We start from the raw sequence: 14995 nt of genomic DNA, 5'->3' as shown, positions 1-14995 counted from the left end.
GAAATCCCGGGTGGTATGAGAGTTTGGAGGAGAAAATGATGCAGAGGAAATGTAGAAGCTAGAGAGGGCTTTGGAAGGATATTTAGCTATAAAAAGGATACCCTCAGCAGGGCGTTGAAGGGAAACACAGAAGCCAGTAGGGGAATGTTGGAGATCAACAGCTCACAAAACTGCCAGATCTTCAGAACCACTATAAATAGATCCACTGAATCAGAACCCCAGAGGTTGGAATCTAGGAATCTGTGGTTTTAGAAGTTCCCCACAAGGATGGCAGAGCAAGAACATTTGTGCTTGGTTGCCTCAATAAATGCCTTGACTCCACTGCCTCTCTGTTTAAATGTACAAAATTAACTTCAGAAGTGGGAGAAAGGAGGACAACTTACCTTACCTTACCTTACCCTCAGCCAAGTTTAGGGACTAGACTTTGGTGATCTGGTATCTCTTAATTTCCTGCAGTTTTAGGTAGGAAATGAGCTACAGATTGATAAAGCAGATAAATTCAACTACTTAGAAAAGGAAGAAACGAGAATATTCTAGAAGGTCACATTGCTTGGAGGAATCACATAGTATGATTTTTGGAATCAGCCTAACTAAGTGCTCTCTTTTTGGTGGGTCCTTCTCTGAGTGCTTTGTCTACCATGGTTTCTGGTTTTTGCATATTTCTGGAATATAAAGCCTACAAGATAAGTACAATGCCTTCTACTAATTTGTTTTCTCACCACTAAATTTAAACACAATCTTCAAAAATATCTGTTAACACATTCTTTTAAAATATCTAGTATGTCTTAATTGATATATAAGCTATGAAACTATTTCTGTAAGACTTTAATGTACTGTTCACAGACTGCTTCATTTATTTTTCTCCAATCTCTGGGAGCTCTCTCTCTCTCCTCCAAAACTATGGGTGTTTATGGAGCCTCCAATTTTGGCACTTACTAATTTGTTTTCATTCTTTAGGTAATAAACATTTTATTTCTTAAGTAAATTGTAGGATCCTAGAAGATAAGTACAATGTCTTCTACTAATTTGTTTTCTCTCTAGGACCTCTGTTTCCTTATGCATAGTAGGCGCTCAATTAATATTTTTGAACAAATAAATGACCATTATATTTTCTTTTGCCATGTTGAAACTGATTATGAGATTTGCTGTCTGCTGTAGAGAGATGAGACATTTTATTTATTTGGATTGTGGTGGTGGAATTTCTCAAATATATCCCACATGGGTCACTTTTGCCCAAGAATCGAAAAATCTTAATAGCTTTGTTAAAGAGAATAGACATGTTCAGAACAAGAAAGATTAGTTGATGGGGTAAAACAATCACCTTCTCTGTTCTTGATTGCATTACTTTCAATTTGTTTGAAAAAAAAAAAAAAAAAACAAGGAGGTGAAGATCCCTGGGATTTATTGCTGTGCCAAGCCTCAAACCTCTTTGGAGCTCAAATCAGGACCTTAGAGAGCATCTGTCCACACTCTATTTCTCTAGCTTGGCAGAGAGCAATGGAAACCCAAAGTAAGTCTCCTTCATTCAGCCAGAATATTTCTAAATTACTTATCTGTGAGATTCTTGACAGCTCCTGCCTTGGGCAGAGATGCACAGAGGGGGCTGCCTGGGTAGTATGATTTGAGGGGCGCCAGGAAGGCTCCCTATTCCAGACAATCTCCCCTGCTTCCTCCCCTTTTTGTTCTAGTCACTGTGCAAACAGGCTCTGATCAGTGTGAGTTTTTGGTAAGACTCCTTAGGTGGTACAGGGTTCAAAAGGAAAAGGGGAATCAACATCAGCAAGCACAGGCATGTCTTCATTAACAGCATTGGAAATGTCTTCCAAAGACGAGCTGTGCACTTCCATTTCATTGCAGGTTTATAACACAGAGCCACCCTCACTTTTCCAAGCTGTCTCCCAGGCCCTCTTCCCAAGTGAGGAGAGGCAGTGCTGTTACCTTTCACTCTGCACCTAGATCTCCGGGTCGGCTCAGAGTGTTATGTCTACCAAGTGCAGAATGATTGGCTTTAACTGATCAGGCATTCCAGGGCAAGTCTAGCCCCCCTCCACTTCCACTCCCCTGTGGCCTGGAGGAGAAGCTCTGCAAACGGAAGCAGCCTTTGTTCTGCAATTAATCACTTCAAGTCAAAGTGTGTTTGGGTACTACAAGTGATAACCCACAAAAACTACCAAGTGGCTGATTTGTGTAACTGCTGAAATTCAGTCTCCAAAAGGACTTCCTTAGTTGAAAACAGAAAAATATCTTACTGAGGAATGGGGTGTAGAAAATTGTCAGATTTAGGAAGTAGAAACGATGGGCTAATTTATCATGGAATAACCTTTAGACGATAGATCCTGATGTGTGAGCAGCTCAGTCTTCTAAGCCTACGGCTTGTATTTCATTCCTGCTGGTCTGTCTTACCATGACAGCCCGCGAGGCTGACCTGGGGGGCATGAGAGTAGAGGGGAAAGAGGTAGCCAGGGTCAAGGGTCAGGCTCTGAGGAGAGAATGGGCCTAGAAGAGTGTGTGTCCATCTAAGTATGTGGCCCTGTTTGCCTGCCTGAGATAAGTGGATTGAGAGTTACAGTGTTTCATATTTGTCTATGGCCTTTCTCTGAGTTTTATTTTCTTGCCCTTTGGAAATGTTCCAGATAGACTAGTCGGTGATGTTTTTGTCAGCTCCTACAGTGAGAGAGAAATTTCCCTTTACATTGAGGAGCTAATGAAATGGTTTTTGTTTTTTAAGTTGTTGATGAACCTTTATTTCATTTATTTATTTATATGTGGTGCTGAGAATTGAGCCCAGTGCTTCCACATGCTAGGCAAGCGCTCTACCACTGAGCCACAACCCCAGCCTGAGTTTGGTCTTCTTGTTGTTTGCTTTTTCACTGACAGTAGAGAGTGACTTTACTTATTCTTTTGACTTTCATAACTATAACCGTGGCCTATGGTGGAAATAATCAGAATTCAGAAATGCCTAGTTGAGTGAATTCTGTCAGGAAGGGTAGAAATAACAGCGGTCCCCACAGCCCCTGCAGGTCTCCATGATTGCACTTATTTAGAACTGAACCTGGACATTAGTCCCTTCTCCTGTGGCTACAGAGGAATAAATTGACTCAACAAACTGGTGGCCGTACTTTTTTGTTAACTTATAGGGTATTGAAAGACCAGATGTAGCCATGTCTTCCTCAAAGCACATTACAGCCTCTGTAATGTTAATATCATCTATGTTTTAAGTAATCCTTATAAGGAAAGTATCAACTTGTTGCCCAATCTCCTCTGTCTGAGAACCATAATTCATATTACAGTGAATTTTCTGAGGCAACAAAGTCCCTCTACTCCTCCCTAAAGTCTGTAAGGTGTTCCTTGTGCCATGGCCTATTGTTACTTAGTCCTGGGTTGCAAGAAAATCGTTGTGAAAAGAAGTGAATAGGAATTTGGTGTGTCATCTCTGCAGTTGCTTACACCCCTTCTCTGACTTTTTATTCTGAAGGAGACCACAAGAGTATCATCATTTGCTTGTAGAAGATGCTGGCCCTAATAGGGATTGCACAACCAACCCACATAGATCAGGCAGACTGGCAAGTCATTTATTTTACAGGTGCTAGGAGATACCTTTCCACTTCATAAAGACCTGTTCACCCTTCAAAGGGCCCTAGGTCACAATCAACTGGGCCAGTGATGAAGACGTGTTTTTTCCACGTGTGGCTCATAGTGTTCCTGCGTGTATTTCAAAATAGTCATGAGAACATAGAGTTCTTGAATTAGTTAGAGAGGTTCTAGGTTCAGCTCTCTTTACCTTTGAGGATGAATCTTGTGGTATAGTGGCTTGGACGTTCAGCTTTGGCCATTGTGCTTTTTAGGGAGCTTAGGTGCTCTCTGTGACATGCTAAGAGGTCCATTTCTATGAGGGTTGGCAACAGAGCACACTCTGCCCATTCTCTAGTCCATTTTGGCCTGCTTCTTTAGTGAAGAATGATACTAAGTTCCTAAAAGAGACGTACATCACGGCTGATCTGATGTCTTGCTTTTCCTGGCACACGCTTCATGAACCATGATCCCCCAGTGCCTCCCATTTCTTTACCTTCACCCACCGGTGTTTCCAAAGTCATTGACACTGAGAGCCATGGAGGAAGCGCGTGGTCTGTGTCATGCTGTGAGTGATGTCTTCAGGTCACACTACTGGAGGGCTGGTCAGGTTTCCTCTTTGAAGTTTAGTAGCACAGTGATAGTGTTGTACTTACTCTATTTGTGCTCATCCCCATCTGTCCTCACATACCTGAATATGACTGTTTGCCAGAGATCTGTGATCTCCCAACCTCAGAACACATCTGGAAGGTTATAGGTAGGGGACAGTAGTACTGCTGGCCATGTTTTGACTTTTGTAGATTTAATAGTTATTAGATCCCCAAATCTGGAATCTGATAGCTGTGGCTGTCAGAAGAATCATCCTTTGTGAAGCCTCATCATCTCAAATCCAGTGTCCACCTCCAAGATATCCCTGGACAAATCTTTATGAAGAGGCCTCTGTTGACTGTGGTTCTCCGCAAGAGGGAGATTGTTTTCTATTCCCCTCTAGGAGCCTCAGTAGGTCCTTTTAAGTTCCATACACAGGAGTTATCCAGCTGAAATTAAAATTTTTAAAAAAAGTTCTTGTACAAATGAATACATGTTTGAAATTTCAATAGACAAAACAAAACTTTTCTTACTGAAGCAGGACTTAAAAGATGTTATGATCTAAAGGGATCCCTAACTCTTCCCCTTCTCCCCGAAGCACCTTTGCTTAATAACACCCTTTGCAAGACACTTTGCAACTAATGCTCTAAGGTCTGAGTTTTGCAGTTGTGACAGGTGCGAGCAGCCCGGACACAGCATTATCCCACTCCCTCAATATCTCATCTCTTTATTGGTTGTTTTTGCTCAATCTTGTTGTCAAAAATGAAGATGCTTCTCTTATTATGCACTTGATGATGACCCCAGGGTCTGCTGATACTGATGATGACTTTAGTTAATCTGATAATTTTAGTATCATAAACCAATGAAATACTGAATATCAAAAGAAAAAAAATGGTACTATGTTCCCTCCATCCATGAATGGTTGGATTCCAAATTAGTTTGGTTTAGCTACAGCCACATAAATCTAGCCTGTAGAGAGCCCAGAGTATGTTCACCTTTACGCTCTCCCAGAAAACAAGGCTACAATAGTTGGGGGCCTAAACTTCTATGGGAAAGCATGTGACTGAAAGCAGCGTTCCAAGTGCCTGTGACCTCTGCTCTCTGATGGGTTGAAGAAAAATGATGATTTTGTCTATTATCCTGCTCTTTTCAATGCTGGATGGGATCAGTGTTCTCTTGCAGCTTTCTAAATTCTAGGTAAAGGCGGAACTCCCACTCCAGGTGATTCTAATATGAAACCAGGCTGCCACCCTTTCACGGCCAGGAGCCTTGGAGGGCACACTGCACTGTCTTGCCTCACACTTGTGCCTTTCCTCAGCAAACACTGGCAGCAACTATACTTTGCCAGGGCCCCCAACAACTCCTTGGGGGGAGTATAGGCATCCTCATAAGAAAGAAGAGAGGATTTTCAAAACTTTCACTAAGCCATTTATGAATTGAGGATAGGTATATTCTTTCTTTAGCATGTTCATATGGGTTTCCCCCCTATATTTCAGATTTTTTTTTTTTTTTTGGAGGAGAGAGCTTGCCATATGACCTTTTTCTTAGGTCGGGGGTACCAGGGATTGAACTCAGGGACATTTGACTAGCCATATCCCCAACACTATTTTGCATTTTGTTTAGAGGCAAAGTCTCACTGAGTTGCTTAGCGCATCACCATTTCTGAGGCTGGCTTTGAACTCACCATCCTCCTGCCTCCCAAGCCACTGGGATCAAAGACATGCACAACCGTGCCCGGCCTCCCCAATTGGCCTTTAACATCAAGTCTAAGTACTTGCCTATTAGTATCCATGAGCAACTATGTGTGATATTCTAGAATAAATATTTAAATCAGAAATAAAAATAGGAACAACAGCTGAGCCAGAAACAAAAACAAGTCCATAAACCATTGAGCTAAAGAGGAGGTTGAGCATACATGTACCCGGAAATTGTCTAACCAGCAGATTTTCTTTGATTAGATGCAAAAGATGTTCTTACCTCTTAAGTGAGAAGCTAATTCCAGATGTGGAACAAAGTTATATAACTTCTGTAAATCTCAGTCTCCTGTGGGCAAAGTCATGTGGATACCTTTAGAAATTCTGGAATGTATATATAGGTTGACATGTATAAATTTTTAGTTCATTTTGGGTGGCCTTTAGCACCCTTTCTCTTGCCTCATTTAGTACTCAATCAGCTCATCGATAACTGGAACTAGGTTCTTAAGTGTTTTTATGGGTTTTTCCCAAAAGATAAATGCAAAAAGGAATCATTTTACAAGTGAGTATTTACTAAACACTTAAACTGTTGACCATGAGGAAAAAGTTATTGATGCAGGTCATTCATTAGTCAGGTATTTGCTAAGAACTGACTTCTACAGGGCACAGTGATAGATGTAGAAACAGGGAGGGTCCCAGATATGCCTAAAGCCTGGTCCTTGTCTTCAAGTGTTTCCAATGGTTTAAGGGAAATCAGATACCCAGTTCTAAGATGAAAAGCTCTAAGTGCCTTTAGAGAGTCACAAAGTGCTTTTTCACTCGAGAAAAGAGCAATTACTTCTGACTAAGAGAGATGAAGGAAGCTTTCATGACTTTGGCCCTTAAGCTGGGGATAGAAGAATGGGAAGAATTTGAACACATGGAAATGAGTAAGGCAATCATGGAGGGAACAGTGAAAACAAGATGTAGGGGTGAGAAAAGCCATGTACAAAGATAATGGTTTGGCTGGACTATAAAGCACATGGAGTGAAGTGAAGCAATGGATACATGATAAGTAATCACATGTAATATTTTCTTCAATATTTACATCAGCTATGTTATTTAGGTGTGGTATTATTCCTACTTTTAACAGATGAAGAAATAGAGGCCAAAGGAATTAAGTGATTTATCCAAGGACACTCTGCTAACTAAACTGGCATAGTATTCATGTGGAAACAGATCTGGGTCTGAAAAGTTAAGATAGGCAAACACAGAACAGGGGCAAGTTTGATTGCCAGGCTAAAGAATTTGCATCTTATACTCTAATCCAGGGATTGGCAACCTACAGCCTATGGACCCAATCTAACCACTATCAGTAATGTCAATAAAGTTTTTTGGAACACAGTGTTGCCTGGTCATCATGTATTTTTCTGTGGCTGTTTTCACACTACAATAACAGAATCGAGGAGTTGCAGCAGAGACTGTATGGCCCACAAAGCGCTTTATAGAAAATATTTGCTAACCCCAGCTATAGTAGTTTGGAAGTCTTTGAAACTGTGGGAGGAGGGAAGCATTACTAATGGAGACCATCTTCACCTGTAAAATGGATTAGAGGGAACTAGACCTTTCAGAACACTTTCAGTGGTCTGGCCTCTCATTCTTTCATTCCTGGGTCATCAGAGTAGCCTTTCTCCAAGTCACCTGACACTTCAAGACTTACAGAGGTCAGGCAGGTAACAAAAATGAGTTAAGAGTGCCAGGTTTAAGAAAGCCAACCCTGTAGGCAAGTTGGTAGAGGCCTCTGCTGATCTGGCTGCCCCAGGGCGGCCCATGGTGCTCCTACCTCATTTGACTGTTGCTGCACATTGATGTCGCCTGCCTTCCAGTTTTAGAAGTCAGAAATTGAATTCTTATGTGAAATCTCCTGCATTTACAAATGATAGCAACTGAATTCAGATTTATTTAAACCTCCTAAGACTGGTGAAAACTGAATTTAAATTTACTTAAGCCCTTCAAGGTTGATCAAACTGCAACCCTCCAGCTTGCAGTCTTTTCCATCGTAATTGCCAGAACTTAATGAGGGAAACTTAATGCAATTCACAATAACAACCCCAGAGTAGCTCCTTCAGCAGGCATGTGACACTTTGCCCACAGTTTTTGAAGTACATTTTGAAAATATAGATAGGTTGAACAGACAGCTTGGCCAGCAATCTCTGGGGGGATCAAAACAGTTTTTAAGACTCACCTATATGCTCTGTCTTGTCAACCAATTTACATGTGACAGAGCTAGATTGTCATAATATTTGTTTCTTATTACATAAGTGTGATTAAAAGTAGATGAAAAAAGCAGCCTGACCCTCTAAACATGATGTAGATGCTAACATTAAGGACATACAGAGAATATAAGTGAGAATTTGTTGGTTTGTATTTTGTAGGATTAGCCTTGAACATTGGTGATGACATATTCACTTGAGATTTAAGGGATTTCATTTTTCCCCATGACCCTTAACACACCTGAATTTTATAGAGACTAATCATTTGTAATGATTTTTTTATTCAATATTTATTGGTCACTTACTACATGTCAAATTCTGTGTCAAACAGTAAGGACTCATCTCCTGCTTTTGAGAAGCTCCAGTCTAGCATGAAAGGCAGGTACCTAAAAATTATCACAGCAAAGTAAGATTCATGAACCTTGTAAGACAATGCAAAGAAAAGAGCCAAGTGTCAAATCTGTCCAACTAATTTACCTTTCTTTATGTAACAAATGTGCCTCAGGGGGGAAGAATGTGGAAAAATGTTCAACTTTCTTTAAAAAAATGACCATAAATATCTGGGTGACTCTCAGGTAGAAGTAACCACATAATTGTGAGGTCACATGTTCAAAAACAGCAAATTTTAAGGCAGTGACAGCAAAGCATCAAACCAAGGGACCCCATGTAACTGCACAGGTTGCATGCCTGTGAAGCTCTGTGAGTTTAGTGTCTTCAAGACACAGGCAGTTCTTAAGAAAAGTAAAGAATTTTTCAATAATTTTATTCTATGGGTCTTCTTTTATTTAGCAGTTATGCTATACATGTGTATGTCATCTCTACCAAGGGCTACTGACATGGCAGTAAAATGATAGCCACCTCCTCCAACCTTATGGATCCTATGGTTTCACTGAGAGCTTTCCATGTGATAATTTTTATTACTGCTTCAGTTATGTCTTGACTACCATTTTAGTTAGCATTTTGTTGCCATCACCAACAGACCTCATAAGAACAAGGAGCAGAAGTTTATTTTGGCTCACATTTTCAGAGGTTCAGTCCATGGTCAGCTGACCTCATATCACTGGGCCGAAAGTGAGGCAGAACATCATGGTGGAGGAAAGCAGCTCAAGACATGGCAGCAAAGAAGCAGAGCACCACTCACTGGAGACAAAATACAAACCCCAAAGGCACACCCCCAGTGACCTACCTACTCCAATCACACCCTACCCTTCCTACGTACGGTTATTGCCCAGTGAATCCATATGAATGGACAAATCCACCAGTTAGGTTACACATCTTAAATCATTTCACCTCTGAAAACTCTTGCATTGTCTCACACATGAGCTCTTAGGGAACACCGCATATCTAAACCATAACAAATACATTCTAAGAAAAATATTAACAATCCAGTAAGTCTGTTTACTTTTTTTTGTTGTTTTTAAACATACATTATAAAATCAAAATTTTCAATTTCTACACAAATAAATTTTCTATAAGGAACAAGTGTTATTTTGATTATCAGAAAAACAAAATTCTACTCAGAAGTTCTATAATTCTTGAAACATTTTATTTGTAATATTTACCTTCAGGAAATTTAGAAAAAATATGAGGAAGAAGCTATAACCTTTGTTTTGAATTTTAAACAGGTCCTCTTATTAAACTGAGAAATTTTTGTCACTTGCACAATGGTTTAGCTTCTAGATATATATCTATATGTAGATCAGAAAAATTAAGATGAGTTCTTGGGCTTTCTAAATCTTAAGAGCATTAGGTGATTTGGTTTGCTTTCAGGGCACAGCTAAATAATATTACTACAAGACAGGACTTAGCAAACAGCGCTATGAGACAATGCTATGTGTTTAGTTTGTAGTCAGGATCATACATTCTTTATTCTTTTTTTTTTTTTTTTTCGTACTGGGGATTGAATCCAAGGTGCTTAACCGTTAACCACTGAGCCATATCTCCAGATCTTCAGCCCTTCTTATTTTTAATTTTGAGACAGGTTCTTGCTAAATTGCTTAGGGCCCCACTATATTGCTGAGGTTATTCTCAAACTTGTGATCCTCCCGCCTCAGCGTCTTGAGCCACGGGGATTACAGGTGAGAGCCACCCTACCTGGCTTGTCAAGCATTCTTAAAGAACTCTTTTATCTGTTGGTGAAAGGCTATACTTTATTGATCACTCAATATATATTATCAGGATGCTAGATGTTACACATTATTTAATACTTTCAATGATATTGTGAGATAGATATTAACTTTCATTTTATAGTGCAGGAATTGAAACCAAAAAAAATTTATTAACCTGCCCCAAGTCTTCTAATAACTGGCAGGATTAGAATTAGAATTGAGCATAGATGGTGCTAAAGCTCCTTGGTACTTAGCTGTGTTTTCTCGCTTTCCTTTTTAAAGAGTACCCTGTGAAAGGGAGACATCATAATTGAATGAAAACATTGGAGGAGAATAGGAAAGAATCACTGAGATCAGAATTGTCCTAGGAAGCCTGAAGAACATATGACTTCTTGTAGTCTGCAGAAGAACCATGAGCAACAGAAAGAGGTTTGCAGTAGGGACAGGACAGTGGGTTGTCTCCCCTCCCCGTGCCTCTAGGTCCCCAGCCACCATCATCACACGGGTCAGAAAGAGTGGTCACAGGGCCATTAACACACTGGAACTGGGAACATGATGCTTAACAGAAGCCCAACAGAAGACCATCTCTAGGAAGAAGAGACTGGGATTCAAAGATGAAAAGGAACTGCAAAAGGCAACTCAAAAAAGTTTCCTTTTAGTTAAAGGCCCGAGACAGACAGACAGACAGGGACATAGTAACTCCCAATCATTCCACTGGAACTGGGATTAAAGAGTCACTAGGAGGTGCTGTCTTTGAAAAGCAATCTGACTGGAGAGAAGCCAGAAAGAGCTCAGCTGTGGCTCCATGTACAGCACAACTGTCTTGGTTGGCAAGTCTCTTCATGGTCAGAGCCTCCAATGTCATCTGACCTGGATTTGATCCATTTAGTGCTTTCTTTTCTTGTTTGGGCATAGTCCCAGTTGTTGCTGCAAATGGAAAAGCTTAGTGGGCAGTGTGGTGTAGACTCAAACCTAAGTCAATATTGAGAAATGCCGTTCTCAGGGCAGCTTTACAAGCATGAGTATTCTCAGATTATAGAAAACATTACTCATCTTCATTCCGTTTTTGTTTATTTTCTGATGCACAAGTCAGCATGTTGAATTCATTGTAACTAACTTCTGCTTATATGCAGGGAAATTGGTTTGCCAAGTGTGTGTGTTTAAAAGCAAATTGTGTAAAACCAGCCAAGAGCCAAGCCACTTGGCCACATGTAGATGCTGAGAAGTATATACTTAATATGGAGTGAAAGCTTTGTATTTGAGACCTTGAAGAAAAAGTATGCAATTTTAAAAAATGTTTGTGAGATGGTGGGTCATTAAAACATCAAATATTTTTGAAGAAATTTTAAAAAAATAAAAATACAAAGGATGATATAACATATCCATATCCTTACCTAGAATTGTAACTATTAACATCTTGTTGCATATTTTTTAAGAGTTTAAATTACTATCATGCTAAGTAAATTAAGCCAATCCCCAAAAAACAAAGGTCAAATGTTTTCTCTGATATATAGATGCTAACACAAAGCAAGGTGTTTGGGGTGGAGGGGAGAATAGAAGTTCAGTGGATTGGACAAAGAGAGGGAATGAAAGGAAGGGGACAGGAATAGGAAAGATAATAGAATGAATCAAGCATAACTTTCCTGTGTTCATATATAAATACACCAATGAAACTCCACATTATATATAACCCAAGAATAGGATTCTAATTAGAATAAGATGTACTCCGTGTATGTATAATATGTCAAAATATAATTTGTTATGTACATCTAAAAAGAACAAAAAATTAAAATATAGATTAAAAATAAAATTCTATTTGACCTATTACTTCCAGTCCCATTCTCTTCCCCAGTCTTTCTAGCAATAACTTCTATCATGAAATAAGCATCTTTCCAGTCTGTTCTGAGTACCTTTATATATGTGTATATATTCTTGCCTGTGTATAAAAAGGTAGAAGTTTTATTTCTATATGCACAGGTATGCATCTGTGAGCAATATTGTTTTGTGGAGTGCTATTTTAAAATGTATCAATGTGGTATACTATATGCACAGTAACAGTAGCAGCTAACATTTATGGATTGGTTGCCCTCTGCCTGGAGTTGCATTATCTCAGTCCTTTTAATGGTATTATATGATAAGCACTATGTTTTTTTTTTAATTTATCAATCTATTTCTTTTTTAAAATATTTTTTTAGTTGTAGTTGGGCACAATATCTTTATTTTGTTTATTTATTTTTATGTGCTGCTGAGGATCAAACTCAGGGCCTCGCATGTGCCAGGCAAGCGCTCTATTCCTGAGCCACAACCCCAGCCCAGCACTATGGTTTTGATCCCCCTTTTATTGGGAAAGCAAGGTACATAGACTAGTCATCTGCATAGGGTTACATAGCTCGTAAGTGGTGGGGCTGAGAACTAATTCCTTTGACCATCATGCTAGATGCCCTCTTCCCTATATCACTGCAAGAGTCCTCATCCTCAACATTGCATTTCTGATAGCTGTGGTCGTCAGTTTGTAGGAATAGTTTATTCCTTCTTACAATTATGCTGTATGTTCCATAGAATGAATATAACATGCAAACACATTGAATGGTGGTTAAGACTATAAAATTGACATAATGACGTTTCTGTCTCACAGGATTGTCATAAAAATTAAACGGCTTAATTCAAATAAAGCAGGTAGGACAGTACCTGGCACAGATTGAGTACTCCATAAATGTTAGATACTCTTTGCTGTTATCACCTATCCATCAGCCTATTGAACTAATCACTAAGTTGTTTTCAGTTTCTTCCTGTTACCTATCCTGTCACAGTGACAGCCCTGTGTCTGTCATTTTCGGTTGGACATTTCTGTAGGAGAGGAGTTGGTGGCTCGGAGTGTGCATGCTTTCAGTTTTCCTTGACCAAAGACACTGTGTCAGTTTACACTCCCTAGTGCACTGTAGCAGTTCCAATTTCCCACAGCCTCCCTGATGGTGGATATTGTCTGACTACTAGAATTGCTGATCTGATGGGTAAGAAATAATATCACTGTCAAATTGGTGAATTTTTTTATTTGTTTTAATTAGTTACACATGACAGTACAATGATCTTGACATATCATACATTTGAATCAGATGGGGTATAATTTCTCATTTTTCTGAGTGTACAGGTTGTGTTTTTATCACAATTTATTGAGCTATACTTCCCACACCATAAAATTCACCCTCTTAAACTGTACAATTCCATGGTTTTTTTTTTTTTTTAGTATATTTACAAGAATGCACAACCATCACCACTATCTAATTTAAGAGGAAATTCTTAACCCATTAGTGGTTACTCACCATTTTCCCCTACCCCTAGCCCGTGTCACTGCTAATCTACTTTCCATCTGTATGGATTTACCTATCCTGGACATTTCACATAAATGGAATCATGTAACATTTTTTCATGACTGGCTTCTTTCACTTAGCATAATGTTTTTGAGGTCCACCTGTGTTGTAGCAGGTGTCAGTGGCAGCACTTCATTCCTGTTTGTGGCCCAGTAATATTCCGCTGTATGGATATATCACATTTGGTTTATCCATTCAGCAGTGGATGGAAACTCAAATTGTTTCTACACTTGACTATGGGTGACTAATGCTACTAAATGAACATCTTTGTGCAAATTTCATATGGCATGTTTTTAATCTTCTTAGTTATGATTATGTACTTGGCAGTGGAATCGCTGGGTCAGATGGTTACTCTGTTTAATATCTTGAGAAACTGCGGTCCCATCAGCAGTGTCTGAGGGTTCCAATTTCTGCAGATCCTTGTGTCCAACACCATGCTGTTGTTTTAATTTTTAACTCTGGCCATCTTAGTGGGTGTGAATTGGTGTCTCGTTGTGGTTTTGATTTGTGTTTGCTTGATGATTACCAATGTTGAGCTTCTTTTCATGTGCTTGTTGACTATTTGCATATCATCTTTGAAGAAATGTCTGTTCAAATTATTTTTGCCCATTGGGAGGAGAGGGTAATTTGTCTTTGTGTTTAGTTGTAAGAGTTCTCTTAAGTGAAATAAGCCAGACACAGAAACACAATACTAGGCAATAGTAAATGTTCTATTTACTATTAGTCTAGATACAAGTCCCTACCAGATGTATGATTTACAATGTTTTCCATTCTGTAGGTTGTCTTTTCACAAAATTGATGTGAACTGGTGAATTCTGATGTTTGTAGTTCTCAGTGTTTCCTCAAAATTTCAGTCTTCAAAATTGCCTCCGTATTCTCTGCTGAGCATGTAACAAACCTGAGGCAATTAAGCAAACACTGCCACGTACCAGAAATGACGACATTGTTCACAAACACAGATGCCCCCTGTTTGCTGTGATGAGCCTCTCAGCCCAGGAAGATTTAGTTGTGACAAAGCAGAGAAGAAGCCTTTTCACCTAATTACAGCTTGAATTTAATAATGAAAAGCTTTGAAAATCCATTTCTATACAGTCTAACAATATTTTGGTCAATAATAGACCACATATCCCATAAAATTATAATGGAGCTGAAGATTTACTATTGCCTAGTATTTTTGCTGGGCCTTATCTCTTTTATTATAATTATTAATGTGTTAATTGTACAAATTGATGGGTTTTACCGTGACATTTGCATACATGCATATATCATGCCCACATTTATTCTACCCTGTCTTTTTCTTCCTCCCCTCCCTCATCCCTAATATTCCCTTTTCTACTTTCAGGTCTTTCTTTCTTCCCTCCAATTTCTACATATGAGAGAAAATTACAATACCTGTCTTCCTGTGTCTGGCTTAT

At 39.2% G+C, this 14995-nt stretch overlaps 1 protein-coding gene across 6 annotated transcripts in view; it reads left to right on the top strand.

Annotated features, from left to right (window-relative positions):
- Window positions 1–14995, top strand: part of Fmn1 (formin 1) — a 399662-nt gene that overhangs the window by 371950 nt on the left and 12717 nt on the right. The gene's annotated exons all lie outside the window — the stretch shown is intronic.

The sequence above is a fragment of the Marmota marmota genome, unplaced genomic scaffold, assembly GCF_001458135.2.
Source record: "Marmota marmota marmota unplaced genomic scaffold, marMar, whole genome shotgun sequence".
Lineage (NCBI taxonomy): Eukaryota > Metazoa > Chordata > Mammalia > Rodentia > Sciuridae > Marmota > Marmota marmota.
This window is presented reverse-complemented; position numbering and strand designations above follow the sequence as displayed.